Here is a 25817-nt window from a genome sequence, read left to right on the forward strand (position 1 = left end):
GCTCCGACCGCCACAGCTGAAGCTGCAGCCAAGAGGTGCAAAGCGTCGGTGTGAGCTGCCGCTGCCGGCCCCGAGGTGCACGGGAGGTGCTGACGGGCCCGCGTTGCGCCGGCTCAGGTATCGTCTCTCGTGCAGCTCTGACTTCGCCTTGGATCGGGTATCGTCCCCCCCGGCGGTGGCAGAAAGTTGGCTGCGAGCGCGGGACCGCCGCGTGCTCCGCATGCTCCGAAGGCGTCCCGCGGCGAGTCACCCGGGGACCCCCCGGGAGCGGTGCTGCTCTCCGGCCCACTCCGCTCTCCGGCCCCCAGCCCGAGCCACCTCCTGCCCAGCGTCGCAGTTTCCTTCCCGCCCCAGCCGGACTCCAGGAATCGTTTTCGTGCGCCGGTGCTGGGCTGCAGAGGATGGGAACGAGCCCTGTGCTCTTCTGGCACTTATCAGTGTCCAGGAAACAAATTTTTCTAATTGACAGATAGCAAAACACAGCGTTTTACAGTGAGGAGAGGCGGTAGCAGTCTATCAGGCATGCTATGAAACCGGAGCAGGACAGCGTCCAGGCCCCACTGATAGAGCGTAGCTGACCTGCCTTGGCCAGCTCCGGTCCAACAACTCACTCGTGTTTGCGTTTAATTGCAAACGTAAAAAGCCCTTTCTTTTCACAACAACAAAGCCTTGAACCACACTTCAAAGTTGTGTTTCTGGGACAGTTGCATACCTTTCAAAAATAGCCTTCTGAGCCGTGCCAAGTGCTAAATGGATTGCAGAGGGCAGGTCCCCCACGTGGGGCTGCGAACGGCCCAGCAAGCGCGGCGTTGCCGCTGCAGCCGTGCTCCGCCAGCCCGCCCGGGCAGCCGGTTCGACCCTCCCTGGGGGCCCAAGCGCTGCGGGAAGCTGCAGCTCTGCTAAGTTCCTTCTCCGGGGCTTTTGCTCGTGGCTGAGGCCACGGTGGAGCTCTGGTGGAGATGGCAAAGCCACCCGAAGCCCATGTCCTGAGGGGCTTTCGGGAACAGACACTTATTAATAGCGTGGAAATGCCAAACCGAGGTCAGACCCCGTGGCCCTATGTGGCAGGAGGCAGCAGCTTATCACCTGGCCAGTTATCATCGCTGCAGCAACCGCAGGGAAAGGGCAGGAGGGGAAGCCGAGGCCCGGAGAGGAAGAGGCGCTAGCTCGGATGCGGGCTTCTCCTGGTCCCATCGGGGACCATCCTGGTTTCCTGGGAGTCTCCCATCCCTTCGGCCCAACCACGTCTCCTCAGGACTGATGGCTGTGCTGGCTGTTTTAGGGTCTTTTTATTCCAAAACAAGGAGTTCTGCTCCCCTGAACGTTTTTCTAAGTATCCACTGAATTTATTTGCTCCCTCGCCAGCTGACGATGCGGGGAGCGCAGTGGGAAGGCCGCACAGCTAATGCGCAGACAGCGAGAGGCAGAAGGTTTCGTGGCGAGCAGAGTCCGGTTCTCGTAGTGGTTAACGGAGACGAGGAAAACGCTCCGGGCGGCACCGAGCATCTCGGCGTAGCGACTCCGCTAGCGGGTCGGCAGGAGCCCGGAGATGCTCCCGCGGGATTCCGGCTGGGGCTGCTCCCAAAGCTGGAGTCAGCCCGGCGAGGGTGCGTTGTGCAACGGGAAGGTGAAGGTTTCAAACAAGGGGTTTCCTGCTGCGAGGGACCTGGGGCTGGGTCAGGAACGGACCTGTCACCTGGGGCCCATCTGCCTCGGGCTGCCGGTGTGGCCTTTGCCGGGGAAGCCTCCCTCCGACTTTGCTGCCTGACGGGTGTTTTGGAGCAAGGAAACCCTTGATGAAGATAAAGAGTTTTGACCCGTGCCAGGAAACAGGATCTCCAATCTCCTCCCGATTCATCTTTCTGAGCCTCCTGAGAGGCAGAGTCCGGGAGGATGAAACTCGGCATTTCCCGCAAGGCTAAGCATGGGCATGGAGGCGAGAGCGGTATTTTGTAAAGCCTTCGCATCCTCTTCACGCACCTTCAGCGTTCATCCACCTTGCAGCGCTCCCCCGGGCGCTTTGGGATCAGCGATGCCGGCTGCCCGGCCGGGACACTTGCCGGTGCCTCTCGGATGCGCTGCTCCGGGCTGCGTCCTGCAGCATCACCATCGCCGTGGTGGGAGCTGCTCTCCCCCCGGAGACGGGGCGCTCGGGCCGCGGTGTGCAGCGAGCAGCCGCCCGCCGGCGGAGTTCACCGTCTCGCAGCGCCTATGTAAAGCACTGCAAAACCGGCGGAAGCAAATTGCTATCTACTCGAGACAAAACCCGGCTCCCAAGGAGAAGGAGGCTGCATTTAGCTCCAGGAAAAGCTCTCCGTACTTGAAGCGTGCTTTTCTTGGACTGCTACGCTGTATTTATGCAGGCTGGTATGTGGGGAGTAATTAGAACCTCATCCCGAGCACTTGACGAGCATGTTTTCCATTCTGGATGCTGACAGGTCAGGCTAGCCGGCCGTCCCTCCGTGCCTGGAAATGCTGACATTTTGTCTTTGCTGAAAGCAAAACAAGGGCCTGTGAAGCACTCAGGCCATGGGGAGCGATGCTGGTTGCTTAGACAGTGCCCAGGGCGCACGGGGTGCGTGCAAAAATGCCACGCTGCTGCCTCCGAGGTTGCACTCATGCAGCAGGGCGGTAAGAGTGGAGGAGCGCCGGGAGCCTGGCATTTCTGCATGCACGCTGGTGGTCCCGGGAAAAGGGGCCCATGGGAGCAGCGGCCGAGGCTGGCCGGCAGCGGGATGGACCTGGGCACCCGGAGCAGCACCGGAGAGTCCGTGCAGCGGCTGGAGGGAGCCAGGCGCGTCCAGGCTGCGGCTCTCACAAGCAGCCCAGTGTCAGACCTGGAAAGAGGCAGGAGGCTGGCAGAGCCGAGCAGCGCGCAGCGGTCCTCTCGCCAGGGATGCATCTTGTTAAAGCCCTCCTAAAAGCTGCAGCGGATCCCCAGAAGGAGCCGTGGCCGCGACAGCTGACGAAGCCATTTGAGGAGGTTTCGGCTTCGGATGGGGAGTTTGCCCAGCGACCCTCCCATAAGCGATGAACGAACATGAAGTCATTTCGGAGGAGTCACGAAGTGAACCCTAAAGGGCTGCCAGCGGCATGCATCGCTCTCTGGCAGCGGTCGGCCAAACCTCCCCTGCGGCCCCGTTCCTGCCGCGGGCCATCACGCGCCGCTGGAGCGCGCTTCGGAGGAGCAGGGTGGTTTCTCTGCTCGACAGCGGCTTTCCGTGCAAAACAGCCCCGGCGTGTCGTGTTTCTTGTTTCCTCTATACATTAACAAGGGCTGGGAGTGAAAAGCTGCACGCTCCGACCGACCCGGCCCCGAGGACGCGTGCGGCGGGGGATGCAGTGAGCCAGCCGCGGGGGCTCCCGGAGGGGCAGGAGCGCCGGCCCGGCGCGGGCAATGCTCTTCAGCTTCTTAAAAGGAATTAAAGCACCTATATTTAGTAGCGAAACCTTGCTCCAGAAATGGAAAGTTTGGGCTTTCTGCTGCATTTTTTCAGCTGAGGCTAATCACTGCACAGCTCCGGCTGCTCAGACCTGGGCTTTGGGTGTTAAACCATTTCTCCAAAATACATCATGCAGCTCCAGGAGCACAGCAAGTGACATGTCTCACCATAGTTTCTCCCCTGAGGCCCATGTTTTATTTCATATAACGTCCTTCTAAATGCGTTTGCATGACCTCTCCTCTCTCCGGCACGGGGAAGCGTTTCGTTCCTGTTTAACGGGACCTGGCTGAGCGAGCTGGCTGCTCCCGGGCCGCGGGGCTGGGGAGCTCTCGACATGTTGCTTTTCCATCGGGTTCGTGCACAAGCGGCCGTGGGAGCACCACCAGCGGGTCCTGGGCTTGCAAAGCGCTTTGCTGCCTCGTGCAGCTGCTGCTTTATTTGTATGAATTTCAAGCGCTGCTTCACCTGCCCTGCAGCACCCGCCGCAGCCTGCGAATCTCCTGATGGTTTTCCAGGCCTGCGGAGTGGTAGAGGTTTTAATAAAACCTGCCCTCGCCGTCACTCCGGGTGTTTGGGTTAAACATCGGCCTTTCGTTTCCTTGAAATCAGTTCAGCGCGCGAGCAGGTGAGCTGCGATCCAGACCTCAAATTCCCTCGCCGGCAGCTCCGCGTGCCAGCGCACCGCTCGTGCCAAGCTGCTCGAGCCGGCGCCGCGGGAGCCTCTTCCCGGGCTGCTCCGGCCCCTGAATCTCCGTGCAGCGAAAGCGGGGCCCCCCCAGCCACATGCTGCCGCTCAGGATTTTGCAAGGAACCAGCGGTCCGGAGGGGTCGTCTCCTTCCGCTTGCTGCTTCTCTTGCTTGCTTGCTTTTTTCTTTTTTAATTTGGGATAGGGTGAAAGGTGCCAGTGCCGCAGTGTGCTGCTCCGTCGAGGTTGGCGCCGGGCTCTGCCGCAGCGGTGGGCGGCGAGGCGCTCCCACGGGACCCGGGCTGCAACGAGGGGCTGCGAGACCCTGGCTGGGAAGGGTTTTCATGCAAAAAAAACTCTCTTCAAATGCAAATCGAGGGGCTCGAGCTCTTCAGCATGTTGATGAGCAGAAGAAGGGGTCACTCTACGACACCTGGACGCTGCTGTAACGTGTCGGCTGCGCTCGGGATGAGGCCGGGATCCTCGGTGAGGCGGCTCTGGCCAGCGCCGCGCTGGAAACCCGCGGCTGCCTCCTCACAGGCAATAGTAGTAATCCTAATTTATCGCATACTTTTCATCCCAGAACGCTTCCCCAGCCCGAGCAGGCTCTGCCGCCAGCTGTTTGCAGCAATCCTCTCCCCGAGCAGGGCTGAAACGTTTCCTGGGCTGCGGCGGCGGCGAAGGCTGTCGGGAGGGAGAGACAGGTTGCTCTGCAAAATCTCCGTTTGCAGCGGAGAGAAATCCCTGCTTGGAGGTGTGCCGGCTGCCGGGCTCGGAGTGGGGAGAGCGGCGTGCCCTGGCGTTCCCGGGAGCGTTCCTGGGCTCAGCCGCTCCGGTCCGCTCTGCATCCCGGCGGATTTTGCACTGTCACCTGCCTCCTGTCGTCGAAGCCACTGTGCAAATGCAGCCGGCGATAAGCTAAAACTAACAAAAATAAGGCGCTCCCCAGGTAACAGCAGTTATTGTAAAAAAAGAAGCCACCCGAGGGAGCGTGGGGACTGCAAGGGGGCTGCTCGCCGGCGCTGTCGGGCCCCGCAGCAGCACGCCTGGGGCGGCAGGAGCTCGCGGGCCGCGGCGCTGCACGGTAGCCCCGCTCCAAAGGCTTCGCGCTCCCCTCGGTGCCTCAGTAAACCTCTCGTCTCCCTGTCAGCTTCGATTTGCATTCGCGGCATCTGGTTTTCATAGGACGCGGGGAGCGCAGGGGATGCCGTCCGCTCCCTCCTGCCCCGAGCTCCCATGGGGGCCGCCCAGCAGAGGTGGCACCGCCGCTGTTTGCGGCTGATGGGAAACAATCTGGTTTCTCGCCTGGTTTTTACTCCCGGGTTTGTGGGAGCAGCTGAGAGCTGCTCTTGCGGGCTCGGACGGGCTCGCTGGACGCTGTACCGATACCAAGCAAAACAACCCTTGCCGCCTCAGACCACGGAGCCCGCGGCCGGGCTCGGCGGGGGTGGCAGCGTGTGGCCCGGTTCTGTGCCATCGCGGTGCGATGGTCTCCCAGGGCCCCTCGGGGACGGCCCCGGGCTGGCGAAGGTCTCTGTCCCCTGGGCTCATCGCGGTGGTCCCGTCCACAGCGCGGAAAGCAAGGCGCGGGGGGGCTTGCAGTAGCCCGCGGCGCCCCGTGCCCGGGTGAGGGTTGCTCCCTCCCGGATCTGCAGGGAAAGATAAGGCTATTCCCTGATGTGATTTCCAGCAAAATCCCAATTCCCAGAGCCGCCTCTGCCCAGGGCCGGCGCAGCCAAGCAGGCATACCAGAGAGCTGATATCAAAACCAGCAGGCACCGGCCAACTGGGAGCACTTAGGAGCAGGGAGGGCTGCAGCCGGCGTAGCCGGGCCTGCCGCCGGCACGGGAGCGCCTGGGAGACGCGGCCGCGGCGGGGAAGACTGCCCTGGGCAGCGCTGGACCTCGCTGCGTGCCCTCCTGTGCAGGACCGCGTTTCATGCAGCGCCTGGACGCTGCTGCACCCCTCGCCTCCCTGCTTGCAAGGCCCCTATACGCCCCTTCGGTAGCCCATGAAGCCATTGGAGAAGCGTGCTTGGACATCATCTATAGTTTCAATGCGATGGTCTAATTTTCCTAAACCAGCAGCTTATTTTCAGCAGCAAGGAATGCTCTAGAGGAAGTGATTTTATTTTCCCTTCCCTCACTGGACTTCGTAGGACGCAGCCTTTGATCCCGTCTCCTGATGGTATCAAGTAGGAAGCTGCAGCTCTTTGAAGTGGGCTTCATGGTGCGCTTTAAACTTCTGGGGGTTTGAAGCCTTCAGCGCTGGGTACATCTTTCGTACAGATCCCCCCTGCTTCAGACCCGAGGAGCGTGGCTGCGGAGGGAAGGTTTCACCCGCCGCCCGGGGAGCTCCGCTCTCCTCCAGCGGGTGCAAGCGGACAGGGACGGATTTGTTTCGGGTTTTGCACAAATCCTGGCCAGAGCAAAGGCCGCGGTGCTGCCAAGCAGCACCCTGGTCCGTGGGGTCGGCACGTGCTCCAGGGCGGCCGTGCACCGGGCCCGGTTCCTGCGGGTCCTTAGGTGCGACCGCTGCGGCTCATCTGTACTATTGCATTTACGGAGCGTGCGGGGCATGGTGTGCTGCGCTGCGGGATGGGCACGGATCACACCGACGGTCTCCTCCCGAAAAACCGGCAACCTGAGCGCGGGTTGAGCTGTTGCTGCTCTGGGGATCTGCAGGAGGGTGGAGTGGTGCCGGAGGTGTTTGCAAGCAGCTCTTCCCCCGGCGAGGGCTCAGCACGGCAGGGAGGAGGGAGGCGATCGCCGGGCTGCGCGGCGGGTGTCGGGACGCGTGGCCGGAGCACCCTAGCCCGGCGCCCGGATCCCACACCGCTGGCTCGAAGCACATTTCCAGCCTCCCCATCGGCGACATTTCCCCGCTGAGCCCAGATCTGCAGCCTGATTGCTCCCTTCTCCCGCAGAGCCAGCACCGGGGCCGTCCCGTGAGCACCCCGCTGCCCCCCGCGCTGCTCCCCACCGCTAGCACCCACCGTCGCAGCCCCCGCCCACGCCGCTGCCGCCGGCGAGGAGGATTCGCCCGGCCCCCCCAGCCATGGCCGCGGCAGGCGTGGGGCTTCGCCGCCGCGGCACGCTCGGCCCGCGCGAAGCGGCCGAGGAGCCCCGCTAGGACGGAGCATCCCCGGTGCCAGGTACGTGGCGGGTGCGGGACCCCGTCTCCGGGCGCGGAACGGGCGCGTGCAGCGCGTGCGGGCGGCCCGGGGCCGGCGCGGCCCGGCGGAGGTGTCCGTCCGTCCGTCCATGCATCCGGGTTCCCGGGGAGCCCCGCGTGCAGGTGCTGTGCTAACACGGTGCTTTCGGCGAGGGTGCTGGGCGCTGCGCCGGTGCATGTCCCAGGGAAGGAGGAGTCCGCTGCAGGGGGTAATGCAAACACCCCGCTGCCCTCTGCGTCGCGCTCCGGTCGGGGTCTGATCCTGCCCGTGCCGAGCGCCTCTGGAGCCGCTCTGCTTTGTGCCCGGGAAACCTGCTCCGGCTCCCGGCGAGGCGCCTCCGGGCAGTGGCTGGCAGCGAAAAGCATCTCGGCCTGGGGGTCCTTCCAGGAGGCAGCTGCAGCCCGGCCGACCCTTGGCGTCCCGTTATCCGCCATCCTCGTGGCAGCGGGTCTCGTCCCACCTGGATGCGCGGGAAGCGCCTTCCCTCCCGGCCGGCTCCCTCGGCCCCAGCTCCCCAGCAGCGTCTGCGGTTGAACTTTTGTCCCGCGGACAAAAGCGGCTTTCAGCTGTGCGGCTGAGGCCACCGTAAAGTAGCTCAAGCTCATCCCTCAAGGACGGTTCCTGAGGAAGATGGGAAATAGGCCCTTAATTCCCCGGGGATTTTCCTCTCATCCCCCACCCCGTCTTCCCTTCCGTAAACTTTAAAGCTCATCCAAAAACTGCCGTCTCCTGCTTCTATACGTTGATCACAGGACAGGGAAGCTGCAGCTTTGCCAGCAGCTCAGGATTTGCATTGAGTTATAAGTGGAAGCAAATGCTTTAAAAGGAAATTAAATTTACAGCTCTATAAAAAATGCGTTTTATTGCTTTGCCCGTCATTCCATAGCGGCAGGGAGATAAAGGAATGCTTTGCATTTGGTTCTTGTCTCGGAGGCCGGAGGCAAAGAGGAGCAAACCCGCCAAACACGCGAAAGCCGGGCATCCGGAGCTGGATCCGGCCCGGCTCCGGGAAAGCCCATGGCAAAATCCCCGCCGGCTCCCGCACCGGGGCATCTCACGCCTGCGGGATGAGGCCCCGCGTTGGGCCCGGGGGCACGTGCTGCCCTGAGCGAGGGCTCCATCCCTCCCGAAACCGCGGCCGATCGCGGCAGCATCTCCCGCAGCCGCGGACGCCCGCACCACAACGGCTGAGGGCTTATTTACCAGGAAGCCTATAGCCGCTCTGCACGGTTGATTAATTAATCTCTTCCACATGCCGTTACGGCCCTGATTGGGGTGCTTAGGATAAATTGCAATAAAAGAGCTGCGTTAAACATCTGCGAAAGCCGGCGCTGTAAATTCTTCCGCAGAAAGAGAAGGGAGAGGAGGCGGTTGTGCCTTGATGGTAAAACCAGAGGGGCACGGGACCGGCGGGGCAGGCGAGCCTGCGCCGCTCGACGGCTGGCCGCACCGGAGCGAGGGGCTGCCCCGTGCAGGGGACACAGGGACGTGGCATCGGCCCTGCTGGATGCAGGATGGGAAGATGCACCGGGGTGATGTTGGGGATGGAGATGCTGCGACCGGCACAGCAAGGATTTGGCGTAGCCAAGAGCTAACCAGCGAGAAGCACCGCCGCCGCATGCAGATCCTGCACCCGCCGAGCAGGTTCCTGCTGGCCTGGCCACGGCATCCGATGGGAGCGACCTGGCAGCGCGGGGGGAGATGCCTTTTCCCACCGCCCGGCTCGGCCCCGCTGTGCCGGGAGGCTCGCGACGGCCCCGGCCGGCGCCCGCGGGGGTTCGCAAAGCCACGGCGGCTCCGGGCGCTGCATACGGGGCGGCGGCCCCCCGCCTCCGGCCCTCCCAGCTGTGTCAATAGAGGAGGAAGGACAAAAGCGCTCTTTCTCCGCGTGTTAATCCTGCAGAGCGGGACAAGCCGGTGGCCGCGGGTGGCCGCCGCTCGGGGCAGGCGCTGGGCTCGGCCGAGCTGCGGCATCCCTCCGCGAGGCTCTCGGTGGCGGGGCGGCGCAAAGGGGCTGCCCGGGACGGGGACACACGTGCCACGGCGTCCCGGAGCGGCGGGTCCGGCAGCACCGGCGCGGTCCGCGGCACCCGCCGTCGCGCTCCCCACCGCCGCAGGTGCAGGCAGCGGCGGCCAGCAGCTGCGCTCGACCCTCTGCCGCGTTTCCCCTCCCGCGCATCGCCGCGCCGGAGCTGCCGTCAGCTGTGAAAACAAGCGGGGCGGCCGTGCCCTGCCGCGCGGCGCGGGAGGTGCGAGCGTCTCCCCGAGGGAGCCGTGCCGCCGCGGAGGCCGTTTGCAGCGGGAGGCACGGCGCCCGTCTGCCCGCTGCCGGGTGGCAAAGCTGCAAGGGAGCGGTGCAACCCAGCACCTCCTCGGTGGGAGCTGCAACTTCTAGGGTATTTCTTTGGCAGAGGGGCAGGGAGAGGAGTCTAAATTGGCTTCGGTCTGCAATCTGGGGCTTGCCCACAAAAGCCTCCGTAAAAGACTGAAACAGGAGAAGATGCGTCGTGGGGAAAGTGTTGGGAGCAGCAAGGGGCTTTTCCGTGCCGGCAGCATGCGGGGGTGGTTCTGGTTTGCGCAGAGCCGCATCGCTGCACAGCTTCCAGGGCTGAAATAGTGAAATGTGAGAGTTCCGTCATCGCGCCTGCTCGTTTTAAAGGGCCTGGCCTGAAACCCGCTGTGAGAGGCTCTGGAGGAGGTGGCAGCCCTGGCGAGAGCACGCAGCTCCCCCGTCTTGCTCCCCGGGTTTGGTCCAGCTTTAGGAAGGCTTTAGCCCTCGTGTTTGGGTGTTATTCTCCTGCATTTCAGGAGCACCACGAATCCAGAGCCGTCCTGCATAAGGTGCAAGGCCGGGCTGTGCAAAGCCAGGCTGGTGTGAGATGCATTTTGCACATCTGTCCGAGTCCCGCGGGGCAGGGACGCTGCGGCGGTGCCACGGCCGGGCAAACCCCGCGAGCGCTGCTTACCCCGGCACGCGGGATGCAGCGGTGCCGGAGCTCTGCCGAGCCGGGGTCGGGCGGGAATGGCTGGTTTCCTTACAGCGAAGCCGCGTTTTTTCATATTCAGGGTGGGAGCCGGAGACGGGGCTGCTCCGGCCGGGCGCTTTGAAATCCCCCGTGCAAAGCGCACCAACGCTCACTAGTTACGTCTGTCACTGTTTTTGCGAAGCCCAACTTGACGCTAAGCGGATGAGTCACACGGAGCGGAGATAACACGGAGCTGAGAGGAGCTATTCTGATTCACACTTTCCCTTGAAAAGCAGCAGATTTATGTGCAGCGTTTTCAGGGGCACTGCGATATAAATCAGCTGCTCTCTTATGTCATCTCCAGTGTTGCTGCTGTTTCCCACGCATATATCCATTTTAATCTCCGGGCTGACAGGGAGAAATCACTCCTCGCCGATGCCGGGGACAGCCAGCAGGCCATGGGCAGGCGACGGGGAGGCCCTGCCAGAGGGGAGGGATGCTCGCTGCTAAAAGCAAGCCTCTTTCATCAAATAGATATATATTCTGGCGGCTCCTTTCCCAGATAGACGTGACGGCCAGGTCTGCTGCTGCTTTGCACTCACCAGGATCGTAAGCGCCCGCTGGGTCGGGTTTGGGGTGCCGGGGCTGCTGCCGGGCACGTGCGGCTCGGGAGGAGCCGGGAGCCAGCGCCCGGGTTTGCAGCACCGCTCCCGTGGATCGGCCGGTGCCTGGCGATCGCAGCCCTGGCGAGGAAAACAGTAAGCCGTCGCACTGCAATTAAACATCCTCCTAATTGTAGCGATACATACTGTTCTTCCGCTGCTTTCTAAGTTTGGTGGCGTAATTACAGCAGCGGGGTAAAGGCAGCATCTGCGTTCCCACTGCACCAGACCCAGCCTTCCAGGGATTTTGGATTCGACCGTATAAATCCTGTGCTGAAACTTGGCACGCAATAAAAGGAAAAACGTAGCCCCCACGCTTTCCCGTGCTTTGGCCATTGCAGGCGTGCACCCACCGCCGCCGCGCCGGGCCCCGGCCCTGGGGAGGCTGCAAGCGCGCTGCAGGGCTGCAGGCATGCACACACACACGGATATTTAAATTTTTTTCTGGCTGCGGGTTTAAGGAATCCCAAGATAAATGCCACTTTCTCTGTTAAAAGGAGGACGGCTTGGAAGGCAGGGGAGGGAAGCTGAATCGCCGCCTGTGTTTGCGGTGGAAACGTGTCCAGGCTCCCGAATGTTTTCCGTAACACAGGCGGGTTTGTGTGGGTTCACCTGGGCAGGAAGCGCCGGGGTAAAGCGATACCCCACGGGGCGCAGGCGCTGCCGCTCCGCAACCCCCGTTCCCTAAACCCGAGAGCAGCGGGCGGCTGTTAATGCAATAAACAGCCACTTTACGGCAGCCCTTGTGCGCCGGCACCATGTGTGAAAATTATTAGTTGCAACGTTTTGCTGGAAAATGGAGGAGCAGTCGCGGGCCAGGCGCTGCCGGCAGGGCTGCGCGGGGACGGTGCCCGTCCGCAGCGCGTCGCACGCCGTCCTCCTCCCTCGCCGCCGGCGCTGACCCGTGAGCCGAGCCAGAGGTGCAAAGTTGCATGCGCAAATATTTTGCTTGGAGTTTTGTCACCCCCTGAATTAACGGGGCAGGTGCCTCGGCTTGCAAAGCGTGACCTTAATAACACGCTTTGCACGATAAAACGCTGCCCTTGGGGACCCAGGCTCCTCAGGGCCGCGTCAAACTGCCGGCGTTCGGTCACGGCGCGTTTTTCCTTGCAAGCAAATAATTTATTAAAATCTGCCCCTGTCGCTTCCTTCCTCCTGGTCGTTGGTGGCTTTGGGACATTTTGGGGGAGGCGAGTCGCAGCGCGGCCGGGACTGCGTGCTTCCCCCGCCGCGAGAGCGCTGCCTGCTCCGCACGAGGCTGCTGCCTGCTTGGGCAAGGATTAAATCTCCAGGAGCAAGAAAAAAGCCTGCTGGGCTGTGAATTCACTGTAAAACTATGCAGGGCTTAGTAATATGACATTAGCGCTGGTTCGGACATTGCTAAATATCCGAGGGATATAAATGGTTTGTGGTGTCCGTCAGATTAGGTATCGTCTGGGATTCTTTGGGGAGGAAAACTCATGCAGGATGTGTGCTGGTGCCGGCCGCGCGGGATGCGGGCGGCTCTCGCAGCCCCCGTCCCCTGCCCCATCCCGCTGCTCTCCGGGGCTTCCGAAAGCGGAGGCGGCTCCTGCCCCCCGCTGAGCTCTGGCTAAAGGGGCTAATGAAGGGTTTTCACCCATTTTTCAGAAGCAAGAAATTTTCGTGAAAAATTGTCACTCTTTGGAAGAATTCAGTTTTCCAGCCAGGATAGAAAAATAAATGTTTTTTCCTCTCTCCAGGCTCCCAGAGTGTTGGGGGTTTTGTTCTTCTCCTTCCTCCTCCAGCAGCCGAGGACGAGGGAAGAAGGGCCGTTCCCAGGCCCTGCTTTGCATTTTGCACGGAGGTGTCACCGGGCAGAAGCGCAGCTGCCCCGAGCAGCGGCTCCGGCTTGGCAGCAGCATTCGGCCCCGTGGTCCAGGGCCACCGCGCATCTTTTTAACCTCACGTGGCTCCAGCAAAAGGAAAATATTTCCTCCATGCTTTTCTCCAGCCGTCTACAATGTGCTGTCTTAATTTTGCAGCTGATGAAAGAAAAACACACAAGTGGAAGGAAGGAGATTTTGTCACTCGGCGTTTCTCTGGAGAAAACGCACCTCCTAAGCGAGCAAAAAACTTGTCCAGGCCGTGAACATTGGCATTTTTCAGTCGTGCTCGCTTGCAGATGGCGCCTAGTTAGAAAGAAAAAGGAAAAAAGGAGGACTGCATGGGGAAGGTCGTCGAGTTTTCCTGCCTTGCAGTCACCTGCTCGTGCCCGCAGCGGGGTTTCGGGTCCCTGCGTGGTGGGGAAGGTCTGCCGGTGCCTTGAAGCCCTTCAGCGATCTGCTTTTGATGACTCGCCCTTTGCAGCCGGGCGCGTGTGCAGGACTCGTGCGCAGCACCTGCCGGCACGGCCGGCCCGCACGCCGCCGAGCTCCGACGTCTGGTGGGAAAGCGCAGGGCTCAGCGAGTGGAAAAAAGGGAGAGGCCGTGCCAGGGAGCGCCCGTGCATCCTTTTTGCAGGGACCCAGAGTCAGTCCCGGCGCCAGGCACTCGTACCCGCGGCATCCCCTGGGCCGGGAGAGTCAGCGTCGCGTTTGCAGGTGGACGAGGTCCGAGCCGCCCGCGGTCTCCGCTGCCCTGGTGCACGGTCTGCACACGCGGATCCTGCCTCCTCCCCAGCTGCCGGTGCCTCGCAAACCTCCTCCACGCTCCCGGCATCTTTACGAAGCAGCCGATTGAAGCTTGCCATGAATGTGCCTCTGTTCATCAGCCTTTTTATAGCCGCGCGCGTTTTTTTTGGCCCGCTCCCGTGGAGAACAGAGGGCGTTTCTCAGCCCCCGGCGCGGCGGCAGGGCAGCGCGGGGCCGGCCCCGTGCCCCGGCTCGGGGAGCCCCAAAGGCTGCGTTGCTGCTTGGCGTCACCCCTCCTGCCCGGCTCGGAGCTGCCCCCGTTGCACTGTAGGGATCCGGATAGGGAATCGCAATCCTGCCTTCTGCCCTCCATCTGATGCAATTCCCGGTGCTGCTGCGGCTCCTCCAGGCACGTCCCTCCGGCGAGCCCAGCACCAGGGGCAGGCAGACGCGGGCGCGGGGCGAGGGGGGCCCGAAAGGCCTGAGCTCTCCTCCTCCTCCTCGCCGGCGCTGGCTCCCCTTCCCCCCGGCCCGTGCAGCCATCTGCTTCTCCTTCGCCGGGCGGAGGATTGCACCGCGCTGACGCACGCCGCTGGCCGAACAACGGGGAAATGTTCTGCAGCGCACATAAATCAGGGGCTGGGCAGCGCAGACCTGGTCCTGTTTGGTTTTTCTATAGCCGAATAAAGGACATCAGTTAAGAAAAGGAGTAAATAGACAGTAAATTAAGTGGCCAGACAGAAGCGGTATTAAAATCCTTGCTTGCTGCAAGCTGTGAACGCTGGCAGGGGTCCCTGTTTTCCAGCAGTGACGTGGAGGGCTGTGCGCGCGTGCGGTTTCTGTATCGGTGTCTGTGCTCCAGCTGCAGGTCACCGAGAGTCTAGGATGTCTGCGTGACCGCAGCTGCCTCTCACGCGCTCGCCTATCTGCATCGCTCCCGAGCGCGGCGGGCTGTCCCGATCACTCCTTTTGGAGCATTTATTTTTAATCTGCAACACGTGCAGGGGGTCTTTCTTTCCTGCTCTGATTAGAAGGACTTTTGCAGGGAGGTCGCTGGTGCGTGCGCGAGCGCGTGTGCCCAGGGCTGTGCTCGGATTCGCGTTCGCGGCTGCGGAGGTGGCGCGGGGGACGCGATCCTCGGGCACAGCCGTGCGCGAGTTCGTCTGGGGGATGAACGAAGAGCGACCGCTCCTGGCCATCACGGTTCGAGGTCCCCGCGCGCTGGGCAAACCTATTTCGATGGGCAGAGAGAAGGTGGGCTAGGAAGAGGTCGAGGTGACGTGTGGCACGCTGTGTTTGCTGTTGGGCAAGGCCAATGCTGGGATGCTGATCCAGAGGCCCCAGTTATCTGTAACATGTCCCTCACCCTTGGACCTGGGTGCAGGCAGCTGGGTGCATGATGCCAGCTGGCCCCTGGAAGTCCTCTTCCACGGTGCTTCCCGGAGACCTCCATGGATGCAGGCCCTCCAGGATGCAGTAGATCCTTCTGCCAAGGCTTCGTCATGTCCCGTGGGAAATGCTGGCAGTTGGCAGGGGCTGAGGAATTGGGCAACGGCCCACTTGGCTCTCCGGTTTCTGCCTTTCAGGCCAGGCTGCCCGGCTTGCTGAGGCCTGGGCTTGGTACCCAGATGGCTCCAGCAGATGTGAGCCTCAGCCGGGCTCGATGAGGGCAGCAGAGCAAGGCAGAAATGAAGGCACTTTCCTTCAGAAGGGCAGGTGATGTCCAAAGCACGACCAGGTAGCCCAGAGCATCCCATAACCGCCGGAGCACTGCTGTCAGCGACGCGGAGCGCTCTTGGGTGGCTCCAGCCAGAGATCAGCCAGAGACCAGCCCAGCTGCTTGCTCCCGTGAGAGCTGGACCCATGCTCCAGGCAATGCCGGGCCGGTCGGGAATCTGTGTTATGCTCAACAGCTTGTTCCCTTTCTGCTGGTCAAACGAAAGAGCGGGGCGTTGGGGGACAGTCCGGGACTACCACAAGCCTTGCAAAGGACGGAGTCGCCAGGCCTGGCTTCTCGTCCCAGCCCTCCGGCCAGTTTGCAGGTGTGTTCCAGCAAAGCCGTGCATGGGCCCTGCTGCCCCGTGTACCGGGGTGTAACCGGATCCGTCCCCTGCCAGGCAAGCGTTTGTGTTTGGAGCATTTTCTGGATGTTTTGCATTTGGGAGATGCACGAGGAGTGTCTGCTGGGGAGTGCCAACAGCGTGGGGACGCGAGGACACTCTTGTGCCTGTCACAGCCCAGGTTTTGCAGGAGATCTGAGCCCACTTTTCCAGGGCTGTCCCAGCTCGGCTGCTCTCAGTTGTCCCAGCTCATTTCACAGCTTTCCTGGTGCAAAAAGACACTTTGTGGTGAAAACCTGGATCCGTGGTTAGTGAGTGCAGCATCTGAGAGCGGCGTTGCGGCGTTTCCGTGGGCATCTCCCCGCTACACGGCACGGCCGGGCGCCGTGGTCCGTCACCCATGTGGCACCGCCTGGCCTCCGCGTCCCCAGCCCGGTCGAGGTGGGTGCCCCGAAATGACAGGGAGCGACATCATTTGGGAAACGGCATTTTGGGAAGTGACACCGGAGCCGGCCCCGTCCCGTCCCTGGAGGAGCCCCGACTTGGAGGCCCTCCAGCCCTCCCGCCCCAGACTGCTTCCCACGTTAGCACCTCGCCCGGCTCCGCATTCGGACACCTTTGGTTCCCTCTGCAGGAAATCTCCATAAATTGCAACGCAGTTCTTCTGCGCTCAGTTTATTTATCCCAAAACCTGGATCCGACCAGGGAGGCAGCTGTGGCAGGGGGAACACCAAGTTTTTATTGGCATGGTTGAAGTCGGACTGGCGCGTCCTGCCAAAGCCACTGGCTACTTTTATCTTAGTCATTCGACTATTATACTTAATCAGGAAAGGGGGAATTTTTTTTTATTAAATCCACTTTTCTTTTATACAGAACAAATTATAATCACTTTTAATTGAAAAAAAAGCTGATAATATTCTGAACCAAATTTCTGGAAGAGAATAATTAACAGTGCAATAAATCCCCGAAGGAAATGCTCATTAATCTTGTCTTTCAGAAGGAAATTTCTGAAGAGAGCTTATTTAAAACATTGCTAATAATTATAGGAAAGTTGACAACTTAAAAGCCCCCAAATCTAGTGGAAGTCTCCTCCTATCAGATCCTGTAACTAGTTCACACTGGGACTGAGCAGCTCCGTTCTCGGGGCTGGGAAGGTTCTGCTGGAGGTGGCCGCGGCCGTGGTTGCCACCGTGTTCGTCGTGCGTGGTCAGGGCCAGGCACAGCTCCCTGGGACGAGCCGATGCGGAATCGGCGGAGTCGCAGAGGACTTTGGGGTCTGCACTGCTGTTCTTGGTGGTTTGGGAAGGCCAAGGACGGATGGCTTCTCCCAAGGTGGCTGGAGGATCCCAGACCAAAGCTTGGCTGATCCTTTGCCCAAATTCCCTCTGCAAAGCCAAGTCTCCGGCACACCTGCCAGATTCAGCGGGTGCCCTCAAAGCACCGGTGCTGCTGCCCGACTCGCATCATCTGTTGCCTGTGTAAATCCTGGAGGAAAAGGCCTCTTCCAGGTCTGCGGGAATCATGTGCCCCCGTGTGTGGTGTCACCAACAAGGTCCGGACAGCGCCGTGCATTAGGCCGCTATGTTTTTGTGGGCTTCCCGCGGATGTCAGAGCCCAGGTCAGCTCATGCCATGTGTCTCCCAGTCCTTCATTTATTCCATTGTTGCATTTGAGCAAGAACAGCGTGGGAGAGGAAAGATGTGACCTGGGTGCTGTTAAGCAGCCGGTGTCCCTCGGGGAGGAAGGCTGCGTGGGTCTGTCGCTCCACCGTTTCTGGGGCTTTGAGGACAAGACCAAAATCGCCGGTTCCGCACAGCTCATCAGCTTGGTCCTAGAGGGATGGAGATGTGGGCAAACGTGGTCCTGCCCGCAGCCCTGGCTGGTTGCGGGGTGAGGGGGCCGGGAAGGAGCCCGAAGGAGCAGCAGGGCCGCGCGCAGCCGCAGAGAGCCGAACTCACGAGCTCCTTGACGCACGTCCAGCCGGCACAGAAATGAAACTCCATTTGAAGTCTGTTTTAATCACAAAGAGCCAATTAATTCCACCCGGAGATAGGCGCGCGTGTGTCTATGCGACGGCAGAGCTGCCTAAATGAGCGCGGTGATTCCCATCTGGGCACGTCAGGATTTGTCCGTGCTGAAAGCCCCCGGCACATCCCGCTCCCCGGCCCTGCCAGGAGCGAGCACGCTGCTCGCACGCAGCTCGGGCAATGCCAGCTGCGGCAGGGGATGAATTTGCCTTTCGGTGGCCTGCGGTTCCCGCACGCACGTGTCCCGCGGAGCCTCCTGCCCACCAACGTGGTGGATGCAGAGAAACCGCCTCGCTGCTGCATCCATCCGCGCCGGTGAGCTGGACCGTGCCGGGACATCTCCCCTCCCGGGACCTCGGGGGAGCAGGGGGTCCCGGGGGAGGGCTTGGTGCCGCCGAGCAAGGGCACGCCAAGGGTGCCGAAAGGCCGGCGTGGTGCGCGAGGCTTGGGTGCAAAGCGCGGCCATGCTCTCCTCCGCGCTCGGGTTTCCTGTCCCGGTTTGACCGGCACCGCGAGCCGCGGCGGGGGAGACGGCTTGGAGCGGGCCCAGGCTCGGCCGGGAGGAAGGAAACGCGATATCGCCCTGGGAATCCTGTCGCTGGGTGGTTTTTTGGAGGGGGGGCGTTTGCTTCTGGGGGCATTTTTTCTGCTTTTTCTCCCCGTTGCGTCTTCGGACAGGAGGCTTCATCTGTCACAGCGTCGGGGGACGGCTCCCCTTCCCCAAAACTCATTGTTTTTATCAGCGTCTACGAGGGCGCACGGGATAATTTCTCACTCATTTCACTGGCTCCCCTTAAACAGCCTCGTCCTGCCGTGGGTTGCACGGGGGTGTTTTTCTTCCCGGGGGGGGATGCACAGAGCTCTGTGAAATAAAGCGAGGCAGGGAAACCCGTGTGCAGCTGAGGCGGGTTCACTCCGCTGGGCTGGGAAACCGCCCCTGGGAGACGGGGAGACGTCGCAGCTGCAGCGATACCCAGCACCGCTCCAAGGCCCCGGTTAAAAAGAGCACCTAATCCCACGCTTAATTTCGTTTCTGCGCTTCAAAATGCCTAGTGATGCGCTCGTGGGAAACGCTGCCCAAGGGGTTAATTTCCATTTTTATTTAATGCTCTGGGGGAAGCGGTGCCCCCGCGCTGCCCCGGGCCGGGGCGAGGGCTCCTGCACTCGCCCCCCACCAGGCTTCATCGAGGGGGGGGCAGCGCTTCCAGCCGCCGCTGCTCCCGGCCTCGCTGCCCCGCACGCCTTTTATCTGCCCCCTGTTAAATGATCTCAAATATGTGATATGATAAAGACAAACAAACACCCGTTCAATTTAGTTCACCCTAATGCCAGACTCTACTTTTACCGAAGTAATTAAGATTAATGCAGCTGATAATTTGGGAAGCATTCTTAAATGTACCCTTCTGGCAGCATCCAACATATAATTTTACCTTAGAAGATTTATCGGAGCACTTAGGTAACAGATAGTTCCTTAGCAAATAGGAGCATTTAGAAGGAAAATGAAAGATTAATATTTCTTAAATAAATGTCAAAGTAAGTCATTCTTTATTACGGCCCTACAAAGACGCTGCTGGCAGGCCCAGCCCCTCTGCCGATTCCTGGGGGAGATTAGAAGCGCTGCCGTCCTGGGGGCTCGGCCGGCCGGAAGGGAGGAGGTGCTCCCATGTCCTACACGTGTGATTTTTAAGGAAACTGGACCCTGGTGGGCTTTGCCCACCTATGCCAAAACGGCCTGGAGCCAGCACAGCCCCTACCGCGCCGTCCGGGCAGCGACCTTCCTCCCGCCCGAGGACGAGCGCGGCCACGTCCTTCGGTTTCCCCGTGCTGGTCCAGTCGGACGTTCAGACCCTTCGGGTTTGAGCCCATCCAGCGGGAGAGGCACCCAGGACCTTTGTGTCCCCTCCGTGCCCGCCAAGGAGCCGCGGGGCTCCCGCCTTTCCCTGGGCGCTCGGAGCCGGAGGATGCGGAGCCTGAATGTGCAATTGCTCCTCCGGCCGGAGAAGCGGCCGGCCCCAGCCCCGGCTGCGCCGGCTGCCGGGGTCTCGCGTGGGGCGGCTCCGAGCGCCCCGGCAGCCCGTGGCAGGGACAGTTCTGCCTGTCCCGGGGGGCGAGAACGACTTGACCTAAAACCTGCTATTTATCATCAGCCGTGTTATTTCCTCTGGAAAAGGCTCAGCTGCTGTTGGCCGAGGCGCGGGATGCGACCGGAGCGGTCCGGAGCTGCTTCACGCCGGCGGCTGCAACATGCTGACTCCGAGCTGCCCCCAAACAGCAGCTCCGGGGCATTAAGGGATTTGCTTTGCCAGGTCGCCTTGGTCTGTCCGTGCTTTAACGCTGATTCCGTGTCTTCTCCGATTTCCGCCGTCCCAACCGCCTCCCTCTCCCTCCACCCGGCCGGGGCTCAGCAGAATGGCTGGGGCACCTCCGCTTCTGCTGTCTGCACCCAGCCGTGCCGGTGCTCCGCTCCTCCGACGGCAGCGCGGCATTCCCTGGGGCTGCGGGGCGCTGCGGTGGCTTTTCGGCACGGCCACATGCGCGGGGACCTGCCCTCCGCCCGCAGTTCGTCCGAGATCATTTTGCATTATAAGCCTAATAGGGATTAGGACTGCTTGCACAAAACCTGGATGCAGATCGAAAGCTGGATTCTCCCCAGCTGGGAAATTCAAAGCTGTTGAGATCCAGAAAATCAATTTTGGGTCATCGTGAGCGAGGAATAAACTTTCTGAATCACCTTCCAGCTCCTCTTCTGGCCAGCAAAATCTGCTGGAAGCAACCTCTCCCCGTGCTCCTCGCCCCGACAGCCGGGCCGAACCATCCGAAAGCGAGAGCATGTGTTTGCATGCATACACGTGTGTGTGTGCGTGCGTGCACATGTGTGTGTGTGCGTGCACACACGTGTGTTGCACCAGAGCATCTTTTCCAACCTGTGCTCCCGGGACCAGGGCTCCTGGCACGGCAGGAGGCAAAGGGACCCATATTGTCCCCTCTTATTAAACGCTCCCGCTTGGTCTGCCGGGCGCCTCTTCTCCGAAGGGTGACAGCGAGCCAGCCACTCCTGTTCTTCTTTTTTGTGTGTTTGACCCGGAGATGTGTTAATGTCGGAGAGGGATCGGGACGTGTGTCTGGGTCTGACCATGTGGCACGTCGACGCTTGGGGAGCACCGAGCACCTGGTGGCTCTTGGCCGGAGGAACCCAGAGCCCCCGGCCGGGCGCGGGGCTGGCCGGGACGGCGGGAGCGATCGTGGCAGGCGCTTTCCCAGCCCGCTGCCGCGGCTCAGCCGAGGCGATGCCTGCTCCTGCCCGAGCACGGTCTGCTCATGAGAGCCGACGAGCGTATCGGGCTGGAAAGAAAAAGTGCTCGGAAAAAGGCAAGTTCCCGGGGCTGGGCAGGGAGCTGGTGCGGGAGCTGAGGCTCTGCCCCACCGCGGAGGGTCCAGGCGGCGGTCCGGCTGCAGCCAGCGCCCCGGGCTGCCGAGGGGGACTGGGGACTGGGGACTGGGGAATGGCCCGGATGGGAAATGCCCCGGTCGCTTTGGGAGGACTCCGGCTTTCCCGCAGCGAAGCCCTCGGGAACGAGACCCGCCGCGGGACTCTGCGGGCCGGGGATGCGGGCGGCGGGGATGGAGGGCACTGCTCCAGCCGTGCCTCAGTTTCCCCACCTCTGCCAAGGATGCAACACCTTGGGACCGGGCTCCCGAGCCCACCTGGGGAGCCGGTGGCCAGGGGCCAGGGACCACGGTGGTGCGAGTGCCGGAGCGCTTTTTGGGGCCGGAGGCTCCTTCGCTGCACGTGGGGCGGCCGAGCGCTCCCCGCGCGCCAGAGCCGCTGCGAGCCGCGGTGCCGGCAGCCAAGCCAAACACGGATTCCTGACATACTTTTCACTTTCCTTTGCAGCCAAGAAATCCATATTTCATGGGAGGTGAAAGCGAGTCGCGGCAGTAGCTGAGCAGCGGAGGGGTGCCAAGGTACGGGCTGGCTGACGGCGCGGGATCCCATGCTATTTTTGCGAGCCGGACGCTGCTCGTTGCGCCCCGAGGGGCTCCGGGGCCAGCTCCCAGCAGCTGCCTGGCCGGTGCCCGGTGGCTGCGGTGCCGGGACGGGATGCGGGAGCCGGCTGCTCTGCAGCCTCGCACCGAGCCGCAGCCGAGAGATGGGAGCTTTGAACAGGCCGGGCTTTGAGAAGGGGCCAGTTCGCAGGAGGAAGCGATTTTTCCCAGCCCGGGCCAAGGGCTTGCCTTCGGAGACGCCCGCTCGACCTGCCGGCGGAGGCTTTAGATCCTCGACGCGGCGGTGAAATGACCTTCTCCGTGCATTCCCGGCAGGCAAAAATGAAAATTTGCTGAGCGTCACCCCCCCCGTTTTGCTGGGGGACGCGGAGCGGGCCGGGGGCTCCCGCTCATCCCCTGCGGCTGCAAAGGGCATTTGCCCAGCGGAGCCGAGCAGCCCAGTGCTGCGTTTCTCCCCGCCGCTGCGGAAACCGCAGCTGGGAGCGGCAGGATGCTCTGGAGCCCCGCGGCCGAGTCCCGCCGCCCGCCCGCCCCGCGCGCGTCCTCCGAGCAGTCCCTGCCTCCATAATCTAAACAGACGATGCAAACAGCAGATAGGCGAGGGGGAGCGTTATCGGGCCTGATTTACAGATGGAGAGCTGAGTCACCGCGATTAAATGACTTACCCAAGGTCAGGCAGGGGAGACACGCGGCCAAGAAGTGAACCTGGGGCTTCCAAGTCCCCAAGCAAGGCCGTCCGTCACCTCCCGCTGCGGCGGGGAGGGACTGCTGCTCCGGCACCGAGCGTTACACAACCGACCCGGGCTGCTGGGAAGGGGATGGGGAGCAGCGTCCAGCCCACAGCGTGCTTCCTGGGAAGCAGAGCTGTGCTTTCTGGCCCTCTCTACTTTGCTGCAACAGCTGCTGGGGTTTTTCTTTTTTTACCTTTTTTTTTCTTTTGCATTTTACACAACCGTTTGTCCCAACACCGCCGGAGGATGCAGGGCCGAGCGGCAGCTGCGCCCGGGGGAGCTGCTCCGGCAGCGCCCGCCCGTTACGCTGCCCGCGGTGGGACCCGGTCGGGATGCTCCGGTCCCCAGAGGGTCCCCGGCCGAGCCTCAACCGTCCCTCCCCATCACGGCTTTCCCGCAAACAGGCTGCGGGCTTGGAAACACGGCCCCGGTGCTGCATTTCAGGCAGGCAGAAGCGGCACGGCGGGCTTTGGAACGGGCTTTTGGTCCCTATTTCCATTTTATTCCGGTTTTCTCATTCCGCAAAGGGTAAACTGTGTTTGCACTGGATCAGTGAGCCCTCCGGTCACAGATGCAGGCGGCTGCCCAGGGAATATTGCTTTAAATTAAAAAGCCCAGCCCTTTTTATCAAACGCCCCGTCGGTACTGACATTGGCTGAGCACGACTGAGAGGCCCCGGATTTCGGCGCCGTGCTCCTAGCGCTCTCCGCACGCGTGCCCGACACCTGCCTGCGCAGCCGGAGCGGGGAGATGGGCACGCGGCAGAGCCCCTGCGTCTCCCCGCGCAGCCGCCTTGCTCGCGCGTGCCGCCAGCTCTGCTCCTCTGACCTCGAGTGCCTCCGCGTCGCGCTGCCAGCGCAGGAAGCTCCCTGCTTATTTCTCCTGGCACTAAGCAGAAGTGCAGCAGCTAACCCCGGCCCTCGGCATGCAAATGTTGCAGCTTCTAGGATACACAAATGAGCCTTTCCTTCGAAAAAATGGCTCCTTTATGTGGCTGAAAGAGCACGACTGTGATAATGTAACCAGCGCTGGCCTTGGTTATTTTATCTTGGCAAGGAGCCTTTGCAAATTTAAACAGCGGTAAACAGGCTTTACAGTCGTGGCTCGAGGCGGCATAAGTGGCGCATTGTCTTGCAGGCTCAATCCGTGCGTGCCAACGGGCCGCGCGTTAACTTTGGCCGGCGCGCTGGGGCAAGAGCGATAGGGTCCGGCCCTATCAGGCCGGGATTCGTTTCCCTTAGCGGAGTGTGAAACCACGCGGGAACTGGAGACCGGCAGCTCGCGGTGGCGGCGGCGGCTCGACGGGCAGGTAGCGAAACAGCTGGAGCAAAGCGGCCGACAGCCGATAGCGCGGGAGCGGGCGCACGGGGGATGCAGGCTGGAGCGAGTTTACGTCTGTGTATATATGTGTATATATTATATACACATCGTACAACGTACTATATTATTAATGCACATATGTTGCAGCAGCATCTCGGGGCCCTGCGTGCAGAGCCCCTCCGCTGCACGGCACGTGCAGAGCTTTCCCCTGTGACCCGAGAGCTCCGGGATAACTTTGACCTGTGGACGCTGCAGAGCTCCCCAGTTCTTATACCAGCTCAGTTAAACGCTGCAGGTCACCCTGATTTTCTTGCAGAAGGTCTAATTTTCTATTCAGATCTTTCTGAATAGCTAGTTTGTGCAGCATGGAGCGGACTGTGGCGTAGACGGAAATTGGGCTAGGCTGGGTGAAGGAATTGCAATCAACACAATATGAATCAGCTGATTTTCACAATTTATGTGCGGCCAGGTGGGTTCCCTGCCCTTTGCTCCCTGCCTCTGGCTGGCAGCGTGTGTTTGCCTCCCGCTGCAGCGTGTGGCTTGCAGACACCGGAGAGGTGGTTTTAGTAAGACAGAAGAAAGAAACTCTTTCTGTTTCCAGGAGACTTTTAAAAAGAAAATCTTTAAAAATTCTCTTGAAATTGCTCAGCAGGTTTTGGGTTGGGCTTTTGCTCATATTTGTTTTTGGGGGTTTTTTTCAGTGTAACCTAAGTTTGGAGGCAAAATCCTGGTATTGCCCTTTCAGAGGTTGTGTTTGCCTCTTACTTTGTGTCTAACGCCTTGCAGTTCTGCACTGTAAAGTCAGGTGGTACGGTCTTGGCTTATGTTTTATGATCTCACCTACTTAACAGCGTCTAAAACCAGAAGGAGAAGGCAATTTGTGGCCTTTGAGAGCAACTGCTAGGAAACGAGCCCGTCTTCCAGCAGGAAATGATGGCAGGCAAGAAGCGAAACCGCTTCCCGGCGGCGAGCCCGGGCTGCAGCCGCCCGCGAAAGGCACCGCTCCGAGCACCGGCAACCCGCGCGAAGGGCAGCGCGGTCCTGCCCGGGACGCCCCGCCGGGTGGGAGCAGAGGGACTTCGGTGAAATCCCTCGGTAAAAAGGAAGACAGTATATAAGCAAGAAGAGAAAGGAGGGGAAAATGCTCCCCTCCGCTCTGAGCATCCCTGGCAGCCTCGCGGGGTCTTCTGCTGGCACGCAGCGCGGCAGAGCCTTCCTCCCGCCCACGGGCGCTCGGTGAGGACTTGGTGTGCTCCAGACGTGGCCAAAGATGTGAAGAGCAGGTAGTGCACAGAGGAGACCCTGTCCCCAGCTCCCTGCCCTCCACCTCCGACCCTGAGCTTGGTTCTTCAGCTCCAAGGGCATCTGGCCAGCCACAAGCCCTACCTGGCTTGCGAATCCTCCAAAATCTTCCTAAATCCTTCCAAAAATACAGCTAGCGTGAGGCTGGGGGCTTGGGGCTTCTACCCCATCCATGCCCGGAGAGCCCTGTTTTGCCACCGCCCCCCCGCTTTGGCTGTAGGATGTGCCCAGCGGTCTTCCAGGATGAGGAACGTCCTCGGAGACGTCCCGTGAGAACCGCCGCCCCCCCGGCCACGGCCTCTGCTCGTGCATCCGCTCCTCGCGGGCTGCCTTATCTGCGCATCTCCAACCACATCTGACAAGGCTTCGCTCCGGCACGGCCTCGCCAGCTGCCGGCTCCCGGGGCGGCAAGCGCCCGGCTTCTCCGCGGCCCCGGCACGCCGCGGCGGGCTGCTGCAGCCCCCACCACGACGGGCTGCCGAGGGTCAGGTAGCCCCGGGCTGGCGGCCGGTGCTGCAGGGAGCCACGGGGCCGCGTTTTGTAGCCGTCTCTGAGGATTCAGGGTTTGCTTTCGTTCCCCAAACGATGCCGAGAGGGGCTCAGCCTTACGGCAGCGGCTCAAGTCCTTTCTCTCCGGGTTTCTGAGCAATGGTCTATGGAGAGGTGCTGGGTTGTCGTCAAAGCAGTCGGTCGGGGGGACACAGGGACCTTGCAGCAAAAGCCGGCTGCTGCAGACCTCGACCTCGCCACGCTGCCCGCCGCGGCTGCGGGGGGCCGGGAGCTGGGGACAGAGCAGGGAGAAGGGCGGCGGGGCGGGCGCGAGGGCCGGGAGGCCTCCGGGCGCCT

At 61.5% G+C, this 25817-nt stretch overlaps 1 protein-coding gene across 9 annotated transcripts in view; it reads left to right on the forward strand.

Annotated features, from left to right (window-relative positions):
• Positions 1–25817, forward strand: part of ZNF469 (zinc finger protein 469) — a 250646-nt gene that overhangs the window by 209487 nt on the left and 15342 nt on the right. For 4 of the 9 annotated variants that reach the window (XM_064519794.1, XM_064519792.1, XM_064519795.1 and 1 more), the window contains 2 exons: positions 7056–7283; positions 21506–21576. The exons of 1 other annotated variant lie outside the window; for it this stretch is intronic. The gene's annotated coding sequence lies outside the window, so the exon portion shown is untranslated. The remainder of the gene's footprint in view (positions 1–7055; positions 7284–21505; positions 21577–25817) is intronic. 4 more of the 9 variants (XM_064519797.1, XM_064519791.1, XM_064519798.1 and 1 more) reach the window with 2 other exon arrangements.

Source organism: Dromaius novaehollandiae, chromosome 13 (assembly GCF_036370855.1).
Source record: "Dromaius novaehollandiae isolate bDroNov1 chromosome 13, bDroNov1.hap1, whole genome shotgun sequence".
NCBI classification, from domain to species: Eukaryota; Metazoa; Chordata; class Aves; order Casuariiformes; family Dromaiidae; genus Dromaius; species Dromaius novaehollandiae.